Raw genomic sequence first — 13,550 nt, 5'->3', positions numbered from 1 at the left:
CTGGAGTCTAGAGGCTTGAGCTTGGAGACAGGCTGGGAGCTGGGGTCTTGGAATGCAGAAGCTGATAACTCGGAGGCTAGAGCTCGGAGACAGACTGGGAACTGTACATCAACATAAAGCCAGGACTTATCCTTTGAAAAGCCAGGACTCATCTTTAACATGATACTAACATGAGACTGGACAGTACATAGACAGAGCCAGGACTTATCCTTAGACAAGCCCGGACTCAACTTTATCTCCACACCAAGGTGGGACAGGTCCATCCATCAGGTAATGCCAGAATGGCCAGACTTACCCAACAGAGGCAATGACATGACATAACATGACATGACAAGACAAGACAGGACCCACCCCCCCCCCCCCCACACAGGGCAACAGCAGAACAACCTGACTTACCCCACAAAGGCAAGGACAAGAAGAGACAAACACAGAAGAACAACAGACAGTTCCAGCTCTGCATCAGGGTTGCTCCAAGTCACAGTTCAGCCAGCAACCTCCGCTGGCTATGGAAACAGCCAGATCCCTACCTAGCTCAGAGTGTCTGGCAGCCACTCAGTTGGCCTGGGAAACAGCAGAATCCATACCGCAAAGACAGCTCCAACTACTAACAGCAAGGCTCCATGAAGGGATGGTTCTCCAACATGGCCTAAAGATGGCAAGTGGTCACTCTAGCCTTCCACCAGCAGGTTGCTCCCAGGAAATCTTGACAAGACAAACCAGCATCCCATGCTCGACCCCAAAGCTACTTATATTCCAAGCCCCAAGATGGGAATCAGGTGCTTATGATTATCCCAACTGAAACAAGGGACAGCTGGAAGACCCGGAGTCTTGAGTCCACGGACCAAACCGTGAACCGGAATGCGGACTTCACGGACTGGACCATGACACTTCCACATTGAAGACAGGTGCAAAATAAGTTCACCTGCCCTTTCTTTGTTCCCATGACTACCTCTCTAGCATCTTTTTTTCAGCATTCTGATATCCACTTTCACCTCCCTTTTACACTTTGTATCGTATATCTGAAAAATCTTTTGGTATCTTCTTTTATTTTATTGGCTGCCTTGCCTTCATATTTTATCTTTTCTCTTCTTATATCTTTTTAGTTGCATTCTGATGGTGTTAAAAAACCCTCCCAATCTTTCCCAATATTTTTTGCTATATTATAATCCCTCCCTTTTGCTTTACTGCTGTCTTTGACTTCCCTTATCAGCTGTAATTGCCACATTCTCCCTTTTGAATATTTCTTCATTTTAGGGATATATCTATCTTGCACATTCCAAATTGCCCCAAGAAACTCCAACCATTGCTGTTCCACCATCATCCCTGATATTGTCCACTTCCAATCAACCTTAGCTAACTCCTGTCTCATGTCTCTTTAATTCCCTTTAATCTACTGTATAGATTTGACTTTAGCTTCTCTGTCTCAAACTGCAGGGTGAATTTTATCATATGATCGCTCTCTCCTAAGGGTTCCTTTACCTTAAGCTTCCAAATTAAATCTAGTTCATTATACACCCAATGCAAAATTGCCTCTCCCTTAGTGGGCTCAACAAGAAGCTGCTCTAAAAAGACATCTTGTAAGCATTATAGTTTATAGTGGAGAAAAGGAGTTATAGAGGTGTGAGAGAGGAGTTGGCCAGAATTGATTGGAAAAGTACACTGGCAGGGATGACAGCAGAGTAACAATGGCTGGAATTTCTGGAAGCAATTTGGAAGGCATGGTATATATACATCCCAAAGTAGAAGTATTATTCTAAAGGAAAGATGACACAACTGTGGCTAACAAGAAAAGTCAAAGCCAACATAAAAACCAAAGAGAAGGCATATAATAGTGCAAAAATTTGTGGGAAGTTAGAGAATTGGGAACCTTTTAAAAACCAACTGAAGGCAACTCAAAAAGTCATTAAGGATGTAAAGATGGAATATGAAAGTAAGTTAGCCAATAATTTTAAAGAGGATACCAGTTTCTTCAGATACATAAAGTGTAAAAGGCAGGTGAGAGTGCATGTTGGACCGCTGGAAAATGATGTCGGAGAGGTAGTAATGGGGGACAAGGAAATGGTGGATAAATTGAAGAAGTATTTTGCATCAGTCTTCACTGTGGAAGACACCAGCAGTATGGTGGAAGTTCATGGTGTCAGGGGTCATGAAGTGTGTGAGTCACCATTACTAAGGAAAGCGCTCTTGGGAAACTGAAAGGTCTGAAGATAGATAAGTCACCTGAACCAGTTGGAGTATACCCCAGAATTCTGAAAGAGGTAGTTGAAGAGATTATAGAGACAATAGTAATAATCTTTAAAGAAACACTAGATTCTGGAATGGTTCCAGAAGAGTGGAAAATTGCAAATGTCACTCCACTCTCCAGAAGAGAGACAGGTAGAAGAAAGGAAGCTATAGGCCAGTTAGTCTGACCTCAGTGTCTGGAAAGATGTTGGAGTCAATTATTAAGGATGGGGTCTCCGGATGCTTGGAGGTACATGATAAAATAGGTCATAGTCAGCATGGTTTCCTCAAGGAAAATCCTGCCTGACGAATCTTTTGTAATTCTTTGAAGAAATAACAAGCAGGATAGATAAAGGAGAATTGGTGGATGCTGTGTACTTGGATTTTCAGAATGCCTTTGACAAGGTGCCACACATGAGGCTGCTTAACAAGCTATGAGCCCATGGTATTACAGGAAAGATTCCAGAATGGATGAAACAGATGAAGCTAAGAGTGGGAATAAAGGGGAGCCTTTCCTTGCTGGCTGCAAGTGACAAGTAGTGTTCCACAGGGGTCTGTGTTGGGACCGATTCTTTTTAAGTTATATGTCAATGATTTGGATGATGGAATTGAGGTTTTATTGCAAAGTTTGCAGACGATAAGAAGATGGGTGGAGAAATAGGTAGATTTAAAAAGTAGAGATACAACAGAAGGATTTAGACAGATTAGGAGAAATCGCAAAGAAATGACAAATGGAATGCAGTGTTGAGAAGTCTGTGGTTATGCACTTTAATAGAAGAAATGAAGGGGTTGGCTATTTTCTAAATGGAGTGAAAATACAAAAAACTGAGGGCCAAAGTGACTTGGGAGTCCTTGTGCAGTTTTGGGCCCCTTATCTTAGAAAGGATGTGATAAAACTGGAGAAAGTACAAAGGAGGTTCATGAAAATAATTCCAGTATTGAATGGATAGCCATATGAATAGCATTTGATGCTTTTGGGCCTGTATTCACTAGAATTCAGAAAAATGAGGAGTGACCTCATTGAAACCTATCGAATGGTGAAAGGCCTAGATAGAGTGGACATGGAGAGGATGTTTCCTATGGTGGGAGAGTCTAAGTCTAAGATCAGAGGACACGACCTCTGAATAAAGGGGCATCCTTTTAGAAAGGAGATGAGGAGGAATTTCTTTAGCCAGAGAGTGGTGAATCTATGGAAGTCTTTATATATAATAAAGGCAGAGGTTTATAGATCTTTGATTGTTCAGGACATGAAGGGATATGGGGAGAAGGCAGGAGAATGGGGCTGTAGATGAAATTGGAACAACCATGATGAGATGGTGGAGCAGACTCAGTGGGCAAAACAGCCTAATTCATCTTCTATTTCTTATGGTCTTACGGTAAGCATTCTACAAATTCCCTCCAGTGATCTAGCACTAACCTGATTTTCCCAATCTACTCTATCTGCATATTGAAAGCCAGACATCCACATTGGGAAAGCTTAAAATGCAGGAACATTTGAGTTATGAATGCTTCACGTGGATGGGTGATCTCTCGGTTGGGCATTTCAGCGGCAACTGTTAAGACTTGGGATGTAACCCCAGGCCGAAGATACAAGACAGGTACCCCTCCACCCGAGGGTGCACTGAACGCCTAGACCATCCCATTAGCAGATACCTGGTGGCTGTGTGGACAGGAGGGAGGTCTAAGATCCACGCTTCCCCTTAATTGGGCAGGTACATGTATGTGTGTTATGCTGATTCAGGAAGTTGTAGTATCCCCTGAAGTACAGTTTCACACCTCCAGGCAACAGACACTAAAACGGAGGAAGAGAAAATATGAGCCCGACCTGACGATCTGGATCAACAGTATAGGAGAGCCGAGGGGTATACCTAATGAGTTTAAGGCAAGAACTGAGATTGCTGCAGGCTGGGAAGCACTTATGCCTATGACAGGGGTTAGCAAAAATGTTGAATGGATAAATTATATATATTATAATCAACGGAGATTCATTAACTACACCGATGATGTACCAGAGGCCTTAGGGCAGCAGCTAGATGCAACCAGTAGAGTGCCGTGGCAAAATAGACAGGTACTAGATTGGCTTTTGGCGGAGAAAGGAGGGGTTTGTGTAATGTTTGGGGAACAATGCTGTACTTTTATACCGAATGACACTAGTCTGGAGGGATCGTTTACCAGAGCAATGAATAAACTGAAAAATTTAAGAAAGGAAGTTAAACAAAATGCAGGGTTTGGACACCAGTTCTTTGGCTGGTTAGATAGTAAACTAGGAGGATGGGGAGCATGGCTGACCAAGATTGCAATAACCATCGGTATTGCATTGCTAAGCTGTGCGGTCATTCTGTGCTGTTTTCTTCCATGCCTCAAGTCGCTTGTAGTGTGTGCTGCAATGAAACGGTTTCCAATGCTCCTGGAAATTATTGGGTCGAGCCCTACGGAGAAAAAAGCACCGATGATGTATTCATACAGTCTACAAGACACACAAGATGAACAGGAGAGAGATGAAATATGTGGGGATTAGACTGTGAAGGCTGCTGAGTCTTTTTCTCTGTCTCAGACATGAAGGGACGGGTTTTTGGCTCAGCGGCCTAAGAAGGTAGGGAGAGAACACTTGGAGTCCGAAGTGCAGGAAATTATAGTTTAACTCAAATTTGGGAGTAAAATGCTGGGCTTTATTTGAGCTTTTTGTGCATGGACTCTCAGTCCTCTCTCTCTGTATGAGACCCTGTGGGTCTCGAAGGGTGAATTATATTGGAAAATGCAAATGCACACATTGTATTTTCTATGTATTACAGTATTTACTCAAATGCACACATTGTATTCTCTACAATATTTACTATGTAACCACTGTTAGCTCATTAGAAGGTATTCACTATGTAGCCTTGACTTTTGACCTGTTCACTATTAATTCATGAAGAGAACTAGAATGAAACCAATAGAAAGATAACGGTGGCAGGTAAGATGATGAAATACGTGGCAGTATGTCGATGCAAGACCAATTAAGAAATAACTGTGGTTATGGATGAGAAGACATATGGTCTAAAATGTACACTAGGACATAATTAAGTTGGGGAGTAAAACAATAGTGGAAAGTCGAGAGCGGATATATTGACGATATGTAATCACAGGCCGACTGGACATGATAATGTAGCTAAGATAGGAGAATTGCTATAAAAAATGCTATGTACAAACCTCAACGGGCAGTCAGCTACTAGCTTTCTGATTGTCTCAGCTTCGATTTGCAAATTAAAGTTTAAAACATCTTGAAGGGTTTTCTGCGTCTCCTTGTCGTCTGTGAGAAACGAGAAACCATGACAACGCTAGTTAGAAAAAAAGTCTCCTGCCCCAATAAAGTGGTTGAGTATCCCAAATAAATGAAGGGATATTTCTAATTTTGATTTTGTTTCTTAGGAGATGTCCCAAATAAGCAGCTGTCCTGCTTAACCGATGGCCCAATCAACCGGAATCCACTGTATTCTATAAACTCCTAATTGCAACAGAGACACTGAGGAACAGGTCAGGAAGCAGAATTTAGAAAAGGAACAACAATAACAGGATTGGCATCATAGGGGATTCTAACCTCCTTAATAGTAATTGGCATCACCTGAATTTAAAAGGCTTAGATGGGGCAGAAGGTATTAGATATGTCCAGGATGGATTCCTGATGCAATATGTCAGGAATCTGGCCAACTAGAGGAGAGGCCATTCTGCATCTTGTGCTAGGCAATGAACCAGGTCAGGTGTCAGATCTCTTGGTGAATGGCCATTTCAGAGACAGTGAGAACAACACTCTGACCTTTACCATTGCCTTGGAGAGGAATGGGAGCAGATGGTATGGGATAGTATTTAATTAAAGTACAGGGAATTATGATGCTGTTAGGCAGAAACTTGGGAGGATAAATTGAGAATGAATGTACTTAGGAAAATGCACATTGGAAATGTGGATGTTGTTTCAGGAGCACTTGCACAGTGTCCTGGATAGGTCTGTCCATTAAGGCAGGGAAAGGATGTTAGGGTGAAGGAATGTGGTTGACAAGAGATGTGGTACATCTAGTCAAGAGGAAGAAAGGAGCTTACTTACAGTTTAGGAAGCAAAGATCAGACAGAGCTGTAGAGAATGACAAAGTAGCCAGGAAGGAGCTGAAGAATGGACTTAGGAAAGCTAGGCAGAGACGTGAGAAGGCCTTGGCGAATAGGATTAAGAAAAACCTCAAGGCATTCTATACATACTGAAGAACAGGAGGATGGCTCGAGTGGGGATAGGACCAATTAGGAACAATGGAGGAAATATGCCTGGATTCAGAGGAGGTAGGAGAAGTCTTTAGTGAATACTATATTTCAGTGTTCACCAGTGAGAGGACAGCATAAAACAGACTGATATGCAAGAACATGTCAATGTTAAGAAAGAGGATGTGCTGGGACTTTTGAAAAATATTAGGATATACAACTCCTCAAGATCAGACAGGTTATACCCCAGGTTACTACAGGAAGCGAAAGAAGAGATTGCTGTGCCTTTAGCAAAGATTTTTGCATTCTCACTGGCCACAGGACTAATACCAGATGACTGAAAGGTGATAACTGTTATCCCTTTGTTCAGGAAAGGAAGTAGGAGTAACTCCGGGAATAATAAATCAATGAGTATTACTTCAATATTGTGAAAATTTTTTGGATAAGTTTCTTAGAGATGGGATTTATGAGCATTTAAAGAAGCATAGACTTATTAGGGTTAGTATGGTCATGTATCACCAGCCTCATTGAATTCTTTGAGGATGTGACAAAGTACATTGATGAAGGTAGAACAGTGAATATGGTAAACATGGTTTTAATAAAATATTTGATAAGGTTCCCCATGGTAAGCTCATCCAGAATATCAGGAGGCATGGGATCCAGGGAAACTTAGTTGAGTGGATACAGAATTGACTTGCCCATTGAAGGTTGTAGATGACACTCAAAATGAATAGTTATAATATTCAAAACAGATTGAGTAGTTTAGAGCTCATTGCAGTAAGAGAGAAATTTGAAGAGTTATCTAATTGAGGTCTGTAAAATTATGCAAATATTGATGAAGGAAAATGTTTTCATCTGGTGGAGCAATCAACATCAAGATCATAAAAATAAGATACTGATTACAGAAGTCACTAAAATAGGGCCTAATGTCTCAGAAATTATTTGCAAAAAAGAACAAGCACAATATTTTTATTTAAAATGAACGAATACAACTATATGACTAGCATTATTAACCAGAACAAGGCTCCCAAACCTTCAAAATCAATTTCATTGCTGCTTAAGAAAAATACTATACTTCTGCTCCAAGAATTATGTTCAATTACCTTCAATTATTAGAAACATAGAAAACCTATAGCACAATACAGACCCTTCAGCCCACAAAGCTGTGCCAAACACGTCCCTACCTTAGAACTACCTAGGCTTTACCCATAGCCCTCTATTTTACTAAGCTCCATGTAGTCATCCAGGAGTCTCTTAGAAGACCCTATCTATTCCGCCTCCACCACCACTGCAGGCAGCCCATTCCACGCACTCACCACTCCCTGCGTAAAAACTTACCCCTGACATCTCCTCTGAACCTACTTCCAAGCACCTTAAAACTATGCCCTCTTGTGCTAGCCATTTCAGCCCTGGGGAAAATCCTCTGACTATCCACACGATCAATGCCTCTCATCATCTTGTACACCTCTATCATGTCACCTCCCATCCTCCGTCGCTCCAAGAAGAAAAGGCTGAGTTCACTCAACCTATTTTCATAAGGCCTGCTCCCCAATCCAGGCAACATCCTTGTAAGTCTCCTCTGCACCCTTTCTATGCTTTTCACATCCTTCCTTTAGTGAGGCGACCAGAATTGAGCACAGTACTCCAAGTGGGGTCTGACCAGGGTCCTATATAGCTGCAACATTACCTCTCGGCTCTTAAACTCAATCCCATGATAGATGAAGGCCAATGCATCGTATGCCTTCTTAACCACAGAGTCAACCTGCGCAGCAGCTTTGAGTGTCCTATGGACTCGGACCCCAAGATCTCTCTGATCCTCCGCACTGCCAAGAGTCTTACTATTAATGCTATATTCTACCATCATATTTGACCTACCAAAATGAACCACCTCAAACTTATCTGGGTTGGGCTCCATCTGCCACTTCTCAGCCCAGTTTTGCATCCTATCAATGTCCTGTTGTAACCTCTGACAGCCCTCCACACTATCCACAACATCCCCAACCATTGTGTTATCAGCAAATTTACTAACCCATCCCTCCACTTCCTCATCCAGGTCATTTATAAAAATCACAAAGAGTAGGGGTCCCAGAACAGATCCCTGAGGCACAGGCTGAGGAGGTTGCACAGACTTATCCTATTTACTGAACCTTCTATGGGCTTTAATAAATTGTTTCTTAAATCAGCTGCTATACATAAAATATAGATAATTTGCTTCACCTAGGTTGGCTGATGATTGAAAGTGAAATTCACACTTACCAACATCTAACATTTTCATCAGTTAGGAAGTTGATAAATGAATATATGAAAACTAGAAAACATCCTTTATGGGTGTTGAGGTTTGTAAATTTGCACTTACAGAATTCACTAATCCGTTTTGAAAGATTTAAGATTGAGAATAAAATTGCCTCTCAAGGACATAGCATTTTTCAACTAATGTTTTGATGCATGCCCATAAAATTGCAATACAGATTGTTTCCTGTAAATGCAGCCCTTTAGTTGATTTCCTCTCTTAATTTTCATTAAATATTGATCAATATGCAACTTCTGAGCCTGAACTGTAGTCATTCCAGGTCTTCAACATGATAGGTTCTAACAACACACACGCACACATAATTTTCTGAAATTACTTAAAGGCTTCCAAGACCTGATATTCAGTACAATGCTCATGGTCTATTAGACAACAGTGTTCCCAGCCTCCCTTTATACTTTCAAGACTTGAACTACCTGCCATAGGCAACTAGTCATACTTTATACTTCATTGACCTAAAAAAAACTAAAGTGATATCATCAGTGCTGCATCTGCAAAATCTTTCAAATCCACTGACAAGATAAAAATGAACCAATATCGCAGGCATATACCCCCACCATTTAGCTTCTTACTAAATTCAATTGGCCACATTGTTTGCACAACAGACTCACAAAACAGATGCTCTACTCCAAGCTCTGTCACTTAAAGGGTAGAAAGAGGTAGTAAAAACATCCAGCCGATTCCCAGGCGGCTTTCTCTTTTTCAAAAGTGTCCCTCTGCAAAACACTCATATCCTCAATTCCAGGCATACCCTTTGATTCGGAAATGGGGGATTCAGTTTTTCCCCAGCGATTTGTCATCTGGGGAACAATCAGTGCTCTGGTAAGGGCAGTTGGTTTCGCAGCTGAGTCAGCTCTGTTGTTTTCATGGAAGATCTTAGCAGTACCTTTAGTGTGTGCAGAGCATTTAATAATGGCCAATTCTGAAGGAAGACAGATGGACGACAAAAGGTTGCCAATGTAAATTTTATTAGTGATGGGCATACCAGCAGAGGTGATATAACCCCTAGCTTTCCAAAGTTGGCTGAAGTCATGACTGACTCCAAAGGCATATCTAGAATCTGTAAAAATATTGGCCAATTTTCCAGCGGCTATGATGCATGCTCTTGTGCCGAGTGCCGAGTGCCGAGTGAGGAGAAAGAAAGGAAGCAGACTCCATGGTTTCTACGTCGGAAACAACACTTGAGCCTACATGGTGCTGGTCTTGGTTGTCTATAAAGGAGCTTCCATTAACATAGAAGACTAAGTCCGGGCTAGCAAAGGGGACATCAGTTATGTCAGGTCGGACTTCTGTCAATTGGTGATTTATTGTTGCACAACCATTGTGCGGTGAATCTAGATGCTCAGGTGGGCATTCTAAAAAGGTGGCTGGGGTCACAGTAGAACAGGGGAAAAAATACAGAAGAACTTCATATTTAGTGCAACGGGCCTGCATAAGGCAGATGTTCATCAGGGCGACTATGTCATGAGAGGTTAGTACGTCCACTGGCTAGTGCAAGGTAATGTTACTTGTGGCCAGAACCACATCATATATTGCAAGGAGAATTTGAGTACAGGGAGGTAAGCCAGAAGCTACCAGATCAAATTTCTTGGAGAAGTAGGCGATAGGTCATTGTCGATTCCCATGGCTCTGGGAAAGGGACAGCCGTGGCACATCCGTCCTTGATTGTCACATAGAGTGTAGGGGTAAGATGAAGGAGGGGTACGACATCAGGGCTTGCTTGAGGGAAGCAAATTCCTGTTGGGCCTGCTCTGAGAGTTGAAAGGGAGTCTCGCATTTGGGTGAGGAAAAGGAGTGAGTGATTGGTCAGCAGAACAACTTCAAGAATCCAAGTGCGGCAGAAATTGACAAGGCCCAGAAATTTACACATCTGAGTTGGCGTAGTAGGGGATGAGGTATTAGCAATGGGGGTTAAATGTTCTGAGGTGAAGGATCTGTCAGAAGCAGAATTGACCATGCCCAGGAACTTCACCAAGGTCTGAGTGATGTGGAATTTGGAAGGAGGAAAAATATAGCCACAGTGATATAGGAAATTCAGAAGGGCTGTAGTATCCTTCCAACATGCTTCCTCACTCAAGCTGGCTATTAGAAGGTCATCAACATATTGGACTATCGTCGAGCCCTCAGGGGGCATGAAAGTCGTCAGTTGAGACATCAGACACTGAAAAAAAATTGTGGGAGAGTGAATGAAGCTCTGGGTAGGTGGATGCATGTATATTACTGGTCTTTATAGGTAAAAGCAAAGAGATGCTGGCATGTGTCGGCTGTTGGGATGGAGAAAAAAGCGTTTTGCAAGTCCACAAGGGAAAAGATTGAGGTGTCAGATGCAACGCAACTCAGTATGGTGGCGGGGTTGGGCACTACAGCATGTAGCATGCATAGGTGCAACCAATTTGTTAATAGCTCTAAGGTCTTGGACCAAGCGATATTCTGAATGTCCCGGCTTTGGCACTGGGAAAATGGGAGTGTTGCAGGGGAGTAGGATCTCCTGTAGTAAGAAAGAATGGATCATGGGCTCACTACCAGACTCGGCCTTGTGTTTGAGTGGATATTGTGGAATAGCGAGTAACTTTACCCCTTTCCTAATGGCAATATGGACAGGGTCAATGTTGAACTTTTCCACCTTTGTTTTACTAGAGGCCCATAGTTCAGGTTCCACAATGCTCTTTGGAGTAGCGGATCGATGGTGAGTAAGTATGCCAGTCAAGGTATGATAAACTTTAAGGATGTTGGGGAAGTAAGACATGATTCTTGGACTCTTGTAAATAATGGGTTAGAAACTTAACTGCCACCCTATGTGTGTTAGTGAACAAATTCTGTTGCTTCTGCTGAAGAATAGGCCCGCAGTTTGTTTAGATTAAAAGCTTGCCTAATTAACAGCCTGTAGCTGCCTCTTCAAGGTGATACGAGGGCTGGAATTACTCAGTGCTCACATAGGTCATGCTTTATTGTTTTGCTCCACTGACTTTAAGTCTTTTCTTTGGAGAGGCTCAATGATAAGAACATCTGTCTCTAATTAAGTCAGGGGCCTAGCTACAGGGATGGCTGGTACGGGGTGGACAACATATCTATTTGTAATTAAACTCTGATTTAGTGGACTCTCTTATCAAAGTAATTGGGTTTCCCTCTAACTGACTTAACATACCATTGTAACTGAGTGTTCTTGGTCTGCTCATTCTATATATTGTAGCATTTCTGCTTTAAAATCAGAAAGCTCGTCTGAGCCTCCAAGGAGAGAGAGTCTCTGTCTCTCTTTGATGTCTGGCTCCGAGGTCTTTCTCGCCGGCTGAGCTCGAAAAATAAACTGGTGAAGAGGTAAAGTTAATAACAGTGTGGTGTGATTATTGGTCTGGCAATCCTTTTTTATGTTTACATTTGGTGCTGTGACTCGGATCCCAACATAGGGAAAGACCCTTCGGGCTGAATAAGTGACGGGGGATTCCGGGTGAGTGTAAACGGGCGGTAGGGCGCACTGAGGTGTTTTACCTCTGACCGTCCCTTCCACTCCTTCGAAAAGCTCCTGCCCCTCGCCCTGAGGAACCTGTACCTTGACGGGATCCAGCGAACCACCCGGACCAGGAGAATAAGGTAAGCAGTTGTTTTGTAAATATTAAAGTCCGCGGTGCTGAAGAATTGGGCAACAGGTCTCTGAACCTGGTCAATTGAATTGTATAATTGAGTTGACTTAACTAATTGGGTAATGGGCAAGAAAAGGGCCCGGTCTATTTGTATAATTGGGCAACAGGTCCTTGGCCTGGTTAATTGAGTCGACTCAATTAATTGGGCAGCGGGTCTCTGGCCTGGTCGATTAAGCTGCATAATCAGCACAGGATGGGGCAGACTTTGGATACAACAGGCAAGGGAACTCCCTTGCAGTCTATGTATGAACAAAAGCCAGATGAGGAAAAGGATCTCCGGATTTTAAGTGCAGCACTGACTAAAAAACTGGGAACAGCCGTGTGGCCATTAGGGGGAATCTTGGGATATAACCTCTTGTGAACAAGTAGTAAACTTAATGTGGAAAAAGAATTGCAGTAAAAAGTGGAAATTATTGACTAAAGAATGGAAAGATAAAGCTGATACCAAATGGAATAGTACTTTACTGGCCAGTTGGAGGAACAATGCCTGTGATAAAGGGGTGTGGTGGTACGTACGTCAGAAGGGAATCCCAAGAGTCGGGAAACATTAAAGGCGGAGTGCGAATGGGTAGAAGGGAGAAGAAAGAGAGAATGAGAAACAAAGAAAACAGGCAAAGGCAGATATGGACAGACAAGAAGTTTTAAAATCGGCAGTGCCGCGTGTGAGATCTATGGCCAGTACGGGATCCTGAACTCATGTCTGGCATACTGACCCTATTTGAGGACAGTGACCGCGATGAGGATTGGGCACCCCACCTTACCAGGGGCCAAGTGCACCCAGTGCTCTCAAACCCAATCCTCCCAGTACTTAGATACAGTGGTCGCTCGGGTAAAACAGCGGCGGCAGGGAAGGGGAGGCTGTCTGTACCCTGAGATCCAGGAAGGGAATACCGAGGATTATTCCGAGATAGGGAGGGAAGAATCCAATAAAACCCCAGAGTTAATGGCTCCACAAAGACCCACCTGAATGCTGCCCAGTCCACAAGCAGCCGAGGAGCGACAGCCCTCAGTAGTTCCTGTGTATGCATCCTGGAATCCTCAAGAGCAGATAATGGACATAAATCAGGCCCCAGACAGAAAAGAACAACCAGCACAGTTTGGTCAATATATTCGCAGTACTCTACAAGTGTATAATGTGACCCTGCAAGATTTATTCG

Source organism: Mobula birostris, chromosome 23 (assembly GCF_030028105.1).
Source record: "Mobula birostris isolate sMobBir1 chromosome 23, sMobBir1.hap1, whole genome shotgun sequence".
In the NCBI taxonomy this organism is placed as follows: domain Eukaryota; kingdom Metazoa; phylum Chordata; class Chondrichthyes; order Myliobatiformes; family Myliobatidae; genus Mobula; species Mobula birostris.
This window is presented reverse-complemented; position numbering follows the sequence as displayed.